General features: G+C 44.2%; 1 non-coding gene across 1 annotated transcript; it reads left to right on the top strand.

The window, feature by feature from the left end:
* The first annotated feature begins 4575 nt into the window (after positions 1-4575).
* Positions 4576-4649, top strand: TRNAN-GUU (transfer RNA asparagine (anticodon GUU)). The gene has a single exon. It is a non-coding gene; the product is annotated as a tRNA-Asn (tRNA).
* Positions 4650-8287: the final 3638 nt, after the last annotated feature.

The raw sequence follows: 8287 nt of genomic DNA, 5'->3' as shown, positions 1-8287 counted from the left end.
CCCTACCCTTCACCAGCACTGTAACCCGAACAAACTGCTCTCTGCACACATCCCCTCACCTGTGACGTTCAAATTAAGTAAGAGAATCTGCCTCCAAGGGGTGCTGTGGCTTAAATGAGGTGATATACATAGAGTGTTTCCAAAGCATGAGCACACATGAAAGAACTAGGCGACTGTGAGTTACCATGCCACATGGTCCTCCAACCTACCTTTGCACTTGACATTCTATCATGACTCTGCTGTCAAATACTTGTTGAAAATATTATTTTTATGATTATATGTTCTGTATCCTACCTTTTTTTACTTCACACTTTATCATGACTATATGTTTTGAAATATCCTTTGCAAACACTATTTCAGACGTCTATAGAATTAATACTCCATTTTCGAAACATCACGCAATTCATCATTTTCTCTCGTTGCTGGACATTTAAGTTGTTTCCTATTTATCACTATTATAAGCAATACTGTGATGATACACTTAAAGCTTTGGTCACACCTCTGCTTGCTTCCCTAGGATAGATTTTTCACGCAGAATTTCTAGAATGATAGGGTATAAACATTGTTTAACGTTCAGATTACCAAACTGCTAACCAAAAGTAATACACCAAGTTCCCTCTCCTCACTCCTGTGGGAGAGTGGCCGCTAACAGGGCCCTTGGTAGCATGTTAGTACTATCCCTTTTTCTTCTTTGCTATTGGGGAAAAGGAAAGTTTTTATTTCACTCAGTTTTTCAAATCAAATTTTGACTTTGATTACCAATGAGGCTAAACTTTTATGATTATATTGGTCATGTGTATTTCTTCTTTGGGAAATATTCTGTTCACGTCGCCATTTTGGGGGGTTTGTTCAATTTTTTTAGTTGAGTTGTAAAGAGGTATTTTTCATATTAATTGATAAGTGCTCCTTATAGGAATTTAATTTTTCTGTCACATTTTATTTCTTCCAGTTTACTTTATGACTTATGGTTTTCATTTCCACATTGATCAGTACGTCGTTACTGCGTGCCTGCCATGTGCCAGCTCTGTTGTAGGTGCTGGGGCTTCAGCAGGGAGCAAAGCCAACCAAAATCTCTGCCCTTGGAGAGCTTACACTGCAGTGGGAGCTTCTAGTTGGGACTGTAATTTGAAGGGATGGACCATCCAGTTCCTAGAATGCCTGTTTTGTAGTTTGATAAGAACTTATAGTTACTTAAGCACAGTTGGCATATTAATGCCATCTTCCTTTCAGAAAACCATTGTACCCACATGAATATGGAGGAAGAGACCCCAGAGCTCAGCCTAGCACAGAAGATTAGATAATATTTTCAAACAAGTACTACTGGAAGGACACAGACTTTCAGATGGCACTTGAGGCGTCAAGAGCAACTTGGTGGTTATTTCCTTCTTTTCCTTCCACGCAGGTGCCTCTAAAACTTCACCACCACTTGTACATCCCACAGTCCGGGGCTGGAGAAATGCGGGCGTGCAGGTGGGGCTGATGAGAATAGAGAAGTGTGGGGTCCTATGGTAGTCAGCTCGGGCTACGATAACAAAGTATTATAGCCTGGGTGGCTTAGCAACAACAGAAATTTACTTCTCACAGTTCTGGAGGCTGCAAGTCTGGAGTCAGGGCGCGAGCCTGGTCAGGTTTTGGTGGGGGCCCTCTTCTGGGCTGCAGACTGCTGATGTCTCATTGTATCCTCACATGATGGAAAGAGTCCAGCTAGCTCTCTGGCCTCTTCTTAAAAGGGCACTAATCCCGCTCATAAGAGCTCCATCCAAAAGCCCTGCCTCCAATGCCATCGAATTGGAGATTAGATTTCAACAGGTGAATTTTGGAGGACACAAACAGTCAGTCCCTAACAGGTTGCATGCGAGAGGGACTATGCCAGGAACGACTTACGGAATGGCTGATGCCACACAGCCAATTTCACAAGAGATTTCCTTCTCTCAACAGAGGCACAGGAGAGCCACGGGACCTGCAATAGGAACAAAATTGCCTCTTCAGCACCTATGTACACCTGTGACTCAATGACCAGACAAGTGACCACCCCCCAAAGCCTCAGCATTTGGAAACGACTCCAGGGAAAGGACAGGGGGAATCCTGAACTGACTGAGATTACATTTTTGGCAGCAGCAGAATAGGGAATCAAAATAGAAATTGAATGGCGTTACAGAAAAATAAAGTTCTATTTCCTACACATCTGAAAGATCTCACTGCATTTTTAAGAAAAATCACAAAAAAAGAGATCTTTGTTTAAACACTTAAATAAGAAATTTCCACAGTCCTTAAGAAGAAATTGAAAATGGAAAATTGCATTACATTATCATGATTTTAAGTTAACTTTTAAAAATGTAGTTTGGAAAACATTACCCATTCCGATATTTCTAAGGTGGGGGTCACCAATTCCTTCTTCACTTGTTGGTCATTCACAAGCACCACACATGTAAATATCCCTACAGGGTCAGGATAAACATAACTGACTCCAAAAGTTGCCCAGCACAGATGAGCAAGAACCTCAGGACAGCAGGATCTCTACAAGGTCCTCAGAAGACCCCATCTCCTCTCCTCGCATGGCACAGGCTCAACTCTTCAGGGCCACCTTAGCCCTCTCCCTCCTCTCTTTTGTCCGAAGCTGGCCTCCATCACTCTCAGCTTCCTCCTCACTGAAGCAAAGCTGGCTCTTGCTAGGAGGAAGCCAATAGAGCAAGAGTAGTAGAACCCAGATTCAAAAGAAGGGTTCAGAAAAGATGCTCAACATCGCTAATCATTAGGGAAACGTAAATCAAAACCACAATGAGATGACAGTTCACATCCATTAGAATGGCTATTAGAAAAAAAAAAGAAAATAAGTATTGGTGAGGATGTGGAGAAACAGAAACCCTTCGGCACTGTTGGTGGGAATGTGAAATGGTGCAGCTGCTGTGGGAAATGGTATGGTGGTCCCTCCAAAAACTAAAAATAGAATGACCATATGATTCATCTTTTGTACTTCTGGATATATACCCACAAGAATTGAGAGCAAAGTCTTGAAGAGATGCTTGCACACCCACATTGACTGCAGCATTATTCACAATAACCAAAAGGTGGAAGCAACCCACGCGTCTATCAACAGATGAATGGGTAAAGAAAATGAGGTGTATACATACAACGGAACGTAATTCAGCCTTAAAAAGGTACGAAATTCTGACACATCCTACAACATGGATGACTGTGAAGACAGTATGCTAAGTGAAACAAGATAGTCACAAAAGGACAAATACTGTACGATTCCACTTACATGAGGTATCTAGAGCAGTCAAATCAGAGACAGAAAGCAGAACGGAGGTTTCCAGGGACTGGGGGAAGACAGGAAGGAGGACGTAGCGCTTAATGGGTAAAGAGTTGCACCCTAGGGAGATGAAAAAGTTCTGAAGCTGGATAGTGATGGTTGCACAGCAGTGTGAATGTACTTAATGCCAGAGAATTGTATGCTTAAAGAAAAAGGGGTGAAATAGTGAGAAAGGAACTAGGAAGAGGGGGAGAGGGAGAGGACAGAGGCAAAGGAGGAGATAGGGGAGTCTCCCTCACAGGTCAAATTGCATGGAAACATGGAAGACGCAGGCCTGGATTTACTATGTGGAGAGCTACAGCGAATTCCCCCATTCTGTAGGGTGAGGAGAAGGGAGGAGCCGGTCCCAGATGAGCTCTACTGATGGGCCATCCAGATGAAAAATGGCACGATGCTAACTCTCCCACCCGCCTCCTTCACAGATACTGCCGCATCCTGGATTTCAGTGGGCTCAATTCGGAAGTCAGGGAAAGGGAAGCCTTCAGGGCTCATCTCAAACTAAGAGGCATCTCTTCATTGCCAGTGCCTCCGTAGAGCCCTTTCTGAAGTCCCCTAACCATGCGTTCTCAAACGGAGGCCATGTACCTCCAAAGGGGATAAAAATTAGTTATTAGGACGTGAGAAAAGCATTACCCTTTTTACGTACCAAGCACAGATACGCATACGGGAAATTCACAGACACGCGGTAAATGCGTGGTATTAGCATTTTACGGCGGGGATGGTAACGGGGCGGGGGGGAGCCTAAGGGGGAGGGGCACCAACACGCGCGCGCACACGCACACGCACGAAGGGTGACAAACTGCCCGACGGTCGGGCCTGACAGACGCGGCTCCCAGTCCTCGCGCCCACGCAGCACCGGCCTCTCCTGGCGCAGGATTTACCGTACTCTGCCTGGCAAGACCCCTGTCCCAAGCTCCCCCCACCGACGGGGCGGCACGTCCACGTGGCCACGGTGACGGTCCCCCGCGGCGCACCGCACGCGGCCGGCCCGCAGCTCTCCTGTGCGGACCCGGGGGACGCGCCCTCGCAGCCTGGAGCGTGGGGGGCGGGCTTTGTCCCCGGAAGGGCTTGTACCTCAGCCCCAACGCCCTCCGTGGCCGCCGCGGGCTCAGCCTTCTCCTTCCCGCCCCCGCGGCGGGGCCGCCGCAGCCTCGGCTCCTCGCGCCGCCTCCCCGCGGTGCCCGCGCGGCAGCGCCCAGGGCGGCGAGAGCCACCGCGGCCGCGGGAATCTGTACACGCCGCGCGGCCGGCTGGGTAGCTGGGTCTCTGTGGCGCAATCGGTTAGCGCGTTCGGCTGTTAACCGAAAGGTTGGTGGTTCGAGCCCACCCAGGGACGGCAGCGCTTGTTTTCCTGAGACTGTCTCTATAGAGATTCATTTTAAAACGGCAACCATGAGATTTTTAATCAAATAGGTGTAAGACGCTACCATGTTTCTAGGGCAGAGGAGGACAGTGCTCTCTTAACATAGTTGGCACCTAACGTGGGTGGATCTAAGAGCGACACTGCTTCTGGATTGGCAGCCCATGCGTTGTGAGTTCTCTTCCTACCGTATATCCAGGGGAAATTTGCATATATTCTTTAGGAGACCTGCCGAAGATTGTTCACCAACAGCAGTAATTGTAATGCAAACCGCCCCCCCTCCACCAAAAAAACAATTGCCCATTGACAGGTGATTGAATAAATACCATTGGTTTCTCAGAAAATCTGATACCACCAAGAAGCAAATGAAGTCATTCAATATTGCCTTATCTACTGCCAAAAGGATTTGAGGAGCCCTACAGATGAAAACATCAGAGGAGACATCTAAAAGTATGTGGAAGCTAGAAAATCCTAAGAAACTATGTGCTAAATTAAGCAGTTACAGTTTTAGGACAATGGAATTGAATTTAGGCAAAGGCATTAATGTTTACTTTAGATGGCTGACAGAATTTTTCCTGAAATTAAACTAGCAGAAATTGTTTGTACGGGTTCCTGTTATAAGGTCTCAAATGACATATTTTCAACTCTGGTCTCACAGAAGACACAAACATTTTTCAACTGATGTTTCACATAAGAATTTCTATGAAGATAGAACCATAAGATCATATGATAACATAGTGATAGAGTTTCATTTCTGCCAAGATTGGGGTCGTGTGGTTAGGTGCTTTGTCTTATCGTGGATAATTTATGGATAGAATTGAGAGACCTAGCAGAAGGCATAGTTAACTCTCTCACTAGGCTCTCTCTTAGGGAATGCCTTGGCAAATGCTGGCTGATCATTATTTATCAAATAATTGTTGATCATAAAATATCCTCTATTGTCTAGTTAGGAGCCCTGACTAGGAGACACAATGTTGCACTTACAGTGGAATTCCAGTCAGAGTAACAGGTAGCCCTTAAAAATGTTCTTAGATAAGGGCCTTTCTGATGCTCCTCAAAATTCCAAACCTTCCACCTACACTTAAGGATAGCTTACAGTGGAAACAACAAGATGATGGGAAATTAGGTCATAAGGTCATTTATACACTGCTCAAATCTAGTCTAACATTTCAAGATGAAGAAGGTATAATATTTGCTGTTACTGAAGTTATGGGGACTTAGAAATCATGGCCTTCCACTTTGAAGCTGAGTATATTTATGCTAGGTTATAAGCTCCTCGAAGGAAGAGACCATTTTCTGTTGTTAAGGATCATTTTAGATTCCGAAGGCTTTCCTTCAGGATACAGTTCAAATTCTTGAGTTTAGCACACAAAGGCTTTCATGATTCACAGCCTTGTCTCCTACCATGCTCCTGCATGGAACCTTCTAGTGGTTATTAGCACTTACCAGGAGTTCCTTGAATGGCCCACCCTGCCTTATACCCGAAGGTACCTTTCCCTTTGCCCTCATGTGCCCTTCCGCACCCCCGCTCTACTAACGTGGGCAACATGTGTTGAGGAGTCACCTCCTCAGGGAAGCCTCTCCTGACTGCCTCCATCTGTGCATTCGTCTCACCGCCCTGAAACCAGGGAGTTCCTTGTCACCTACGCTGGAACAGGAACTCCTTGAGAGTAAGGACCATGTCTTCTTTCACAGTGCCTGCTCATCTAGCACAGGCCTGTCACATAGCACATACCCAGGACAGAAGCAGTCCCTGCCTTCTCTGCTAATGTGGTTAACAGAGATGGACAGTCAGATAAAAATGCCTATGATGAAGTGTCACTATGAGGGCCACAGAAAAATGTTCCCAGGCAGTGAAGGAGGAAGTCAACATAGATAGTCCGGATTGTGTCCTCAGGGAGGATTTGAAACATGCCTGAAAGATCTGGACAGGCCAGAAGGTAGGGGAGGGGCATCTAAGGCTGGGGAAATTGCTGGACAAGATGGGGGGCAGGGGTTAGGAGATGAGCATAACCAGTATGTAGGCCAAGTGTACTTAAATAGGATGCAGTGAAAATGTTCTTAGCTTGTGGAAGGGCCCTGAAGACCAAGACCAAGGGATGAGGCTAGACTTTACCCTGTAAAGTAAGGGAGTAATTGTTAAAGATTTCTCTTTCAAGACATCAGAAATCTGTTTTAGGAGGTTGGTCTGGGAACAACAGTGTAGGGGAGATAAGAGATCAGAGAACACTTAAGATGAAATTATATTTCAAAGGAGAGGCAACGAAGCTCAGGCTGAGGTGGGTGTAGAAAGAAGGCATGGACGTAATTCATGGGAACATCGGACAAGATTTAGGGACCGAAACAGCAAGGAAGTGTTGAAGATGATGCCTGGTGACCTGGGTGACCCTGAAAATGGTGAAACTATTGCTTGATATTGGGAATTTAGAGGCATCTTAAAGAAATCTTGAAATTAGAAAAATTATAAATTGTCCATACTCTTAGTTTACCTTACTTGGGCTGACTGTCCATCGTGGAGTTCATCTAGAACCTAGTCCCAGAAACAATCTTCATTTTTTTAAGTTTAACTTCATTTTAAGTTAAACTTCATTTATTCAAGATAAACTTTCCAAGAGACTGCTTAGGGGTCCACGAGGCCCTGTGCAAATCTGAATGAGAACCTAAGGAACCTCCCCAGGATGTACATATTCACAGATAAAACTTTATTTACAATGTCCGGGGGAGTCACAGACCCTCTGGAACAGTGTTCTTGGCCCCCAGATTTTGAAGCCCAGTGTGCATTTTATTTATTCAATTTCTATTCTTATTACTGATAAAGGTCATAAAACTTGTCAAATCCAAAGTATTTAGGTGTGGAAGTTACTAAACTGAAGATTTTAAGAATCTTCAATAGATTCTTAACAGAATCTATTGACAGGTGATTGAATAAATACCATTGGTTTCTCAGAAAATCTGATACCACCAAGAAGCAAATGAAGTCATTCAATATTGCCTTATCTACTGCCAAAAGGATTTGAGGAGCCCTACAGATGAAAACATCAGAGGAGACATCTAAAAGTATGTGGAAGCTTGAAAATCCTAAGAAACTATTTGCTAAATTAAGCAGTTACAGTTTTAGGACAATGGAATTGAATTTAGGCAAAGGCATTAATGTTTACTTTAGATGGCTGACAGAATTTTCCCTGAAATTAAACTAGCAGAAATTTGGTTTCTAGAATAGTCTAATACTACTGACAAGTCACAAAGAGAAACCGATTTTTTTCCTGAGCAATTAAGTAGATATATAAAATTAGCAATAAAGGACCTGAGACAAAATAAGCTGCCTTGAGGTTTTAACACATTGCTGTATTATTACAATCTGGAAGGACTGGATGAGAAGGGCTTTAATATATTGATTCTTTCAGCGTCCCTTCTATAGGGAGTTATACCATCAGCAGATACCAATTTGTAGTTACCCCCTCATAGGAATTGAGCCATTTTTCATTGCTTTTCTTCTTTCAGTTAAAACAAAGCAAGAAAAATTATTGCCTGTCCAAGTTGACTCAAACTAGTTATTCCCAAACAAGTAAATCAAATACACACTTTAAAATAAGGAGATCCTCAACTACCTTAGT

Source organism: Equus asinus, chromosome 11 (assembly GCF_041296235.1).
Source record: "Equus asinus isolate D_3611 breed Donkey chromosome 11, EquAss-T2T_v2, whole genome shotgun sequence".
Taxonomy (NCBI): Eukaryota; Metazoa; Chordata; class Mammalia; order Perissodactyla; family Equidae; genus Equus; species Equus asinus.
This window is presented reverse-complemented; position numbering and strand designations above follow the sequence as displayed.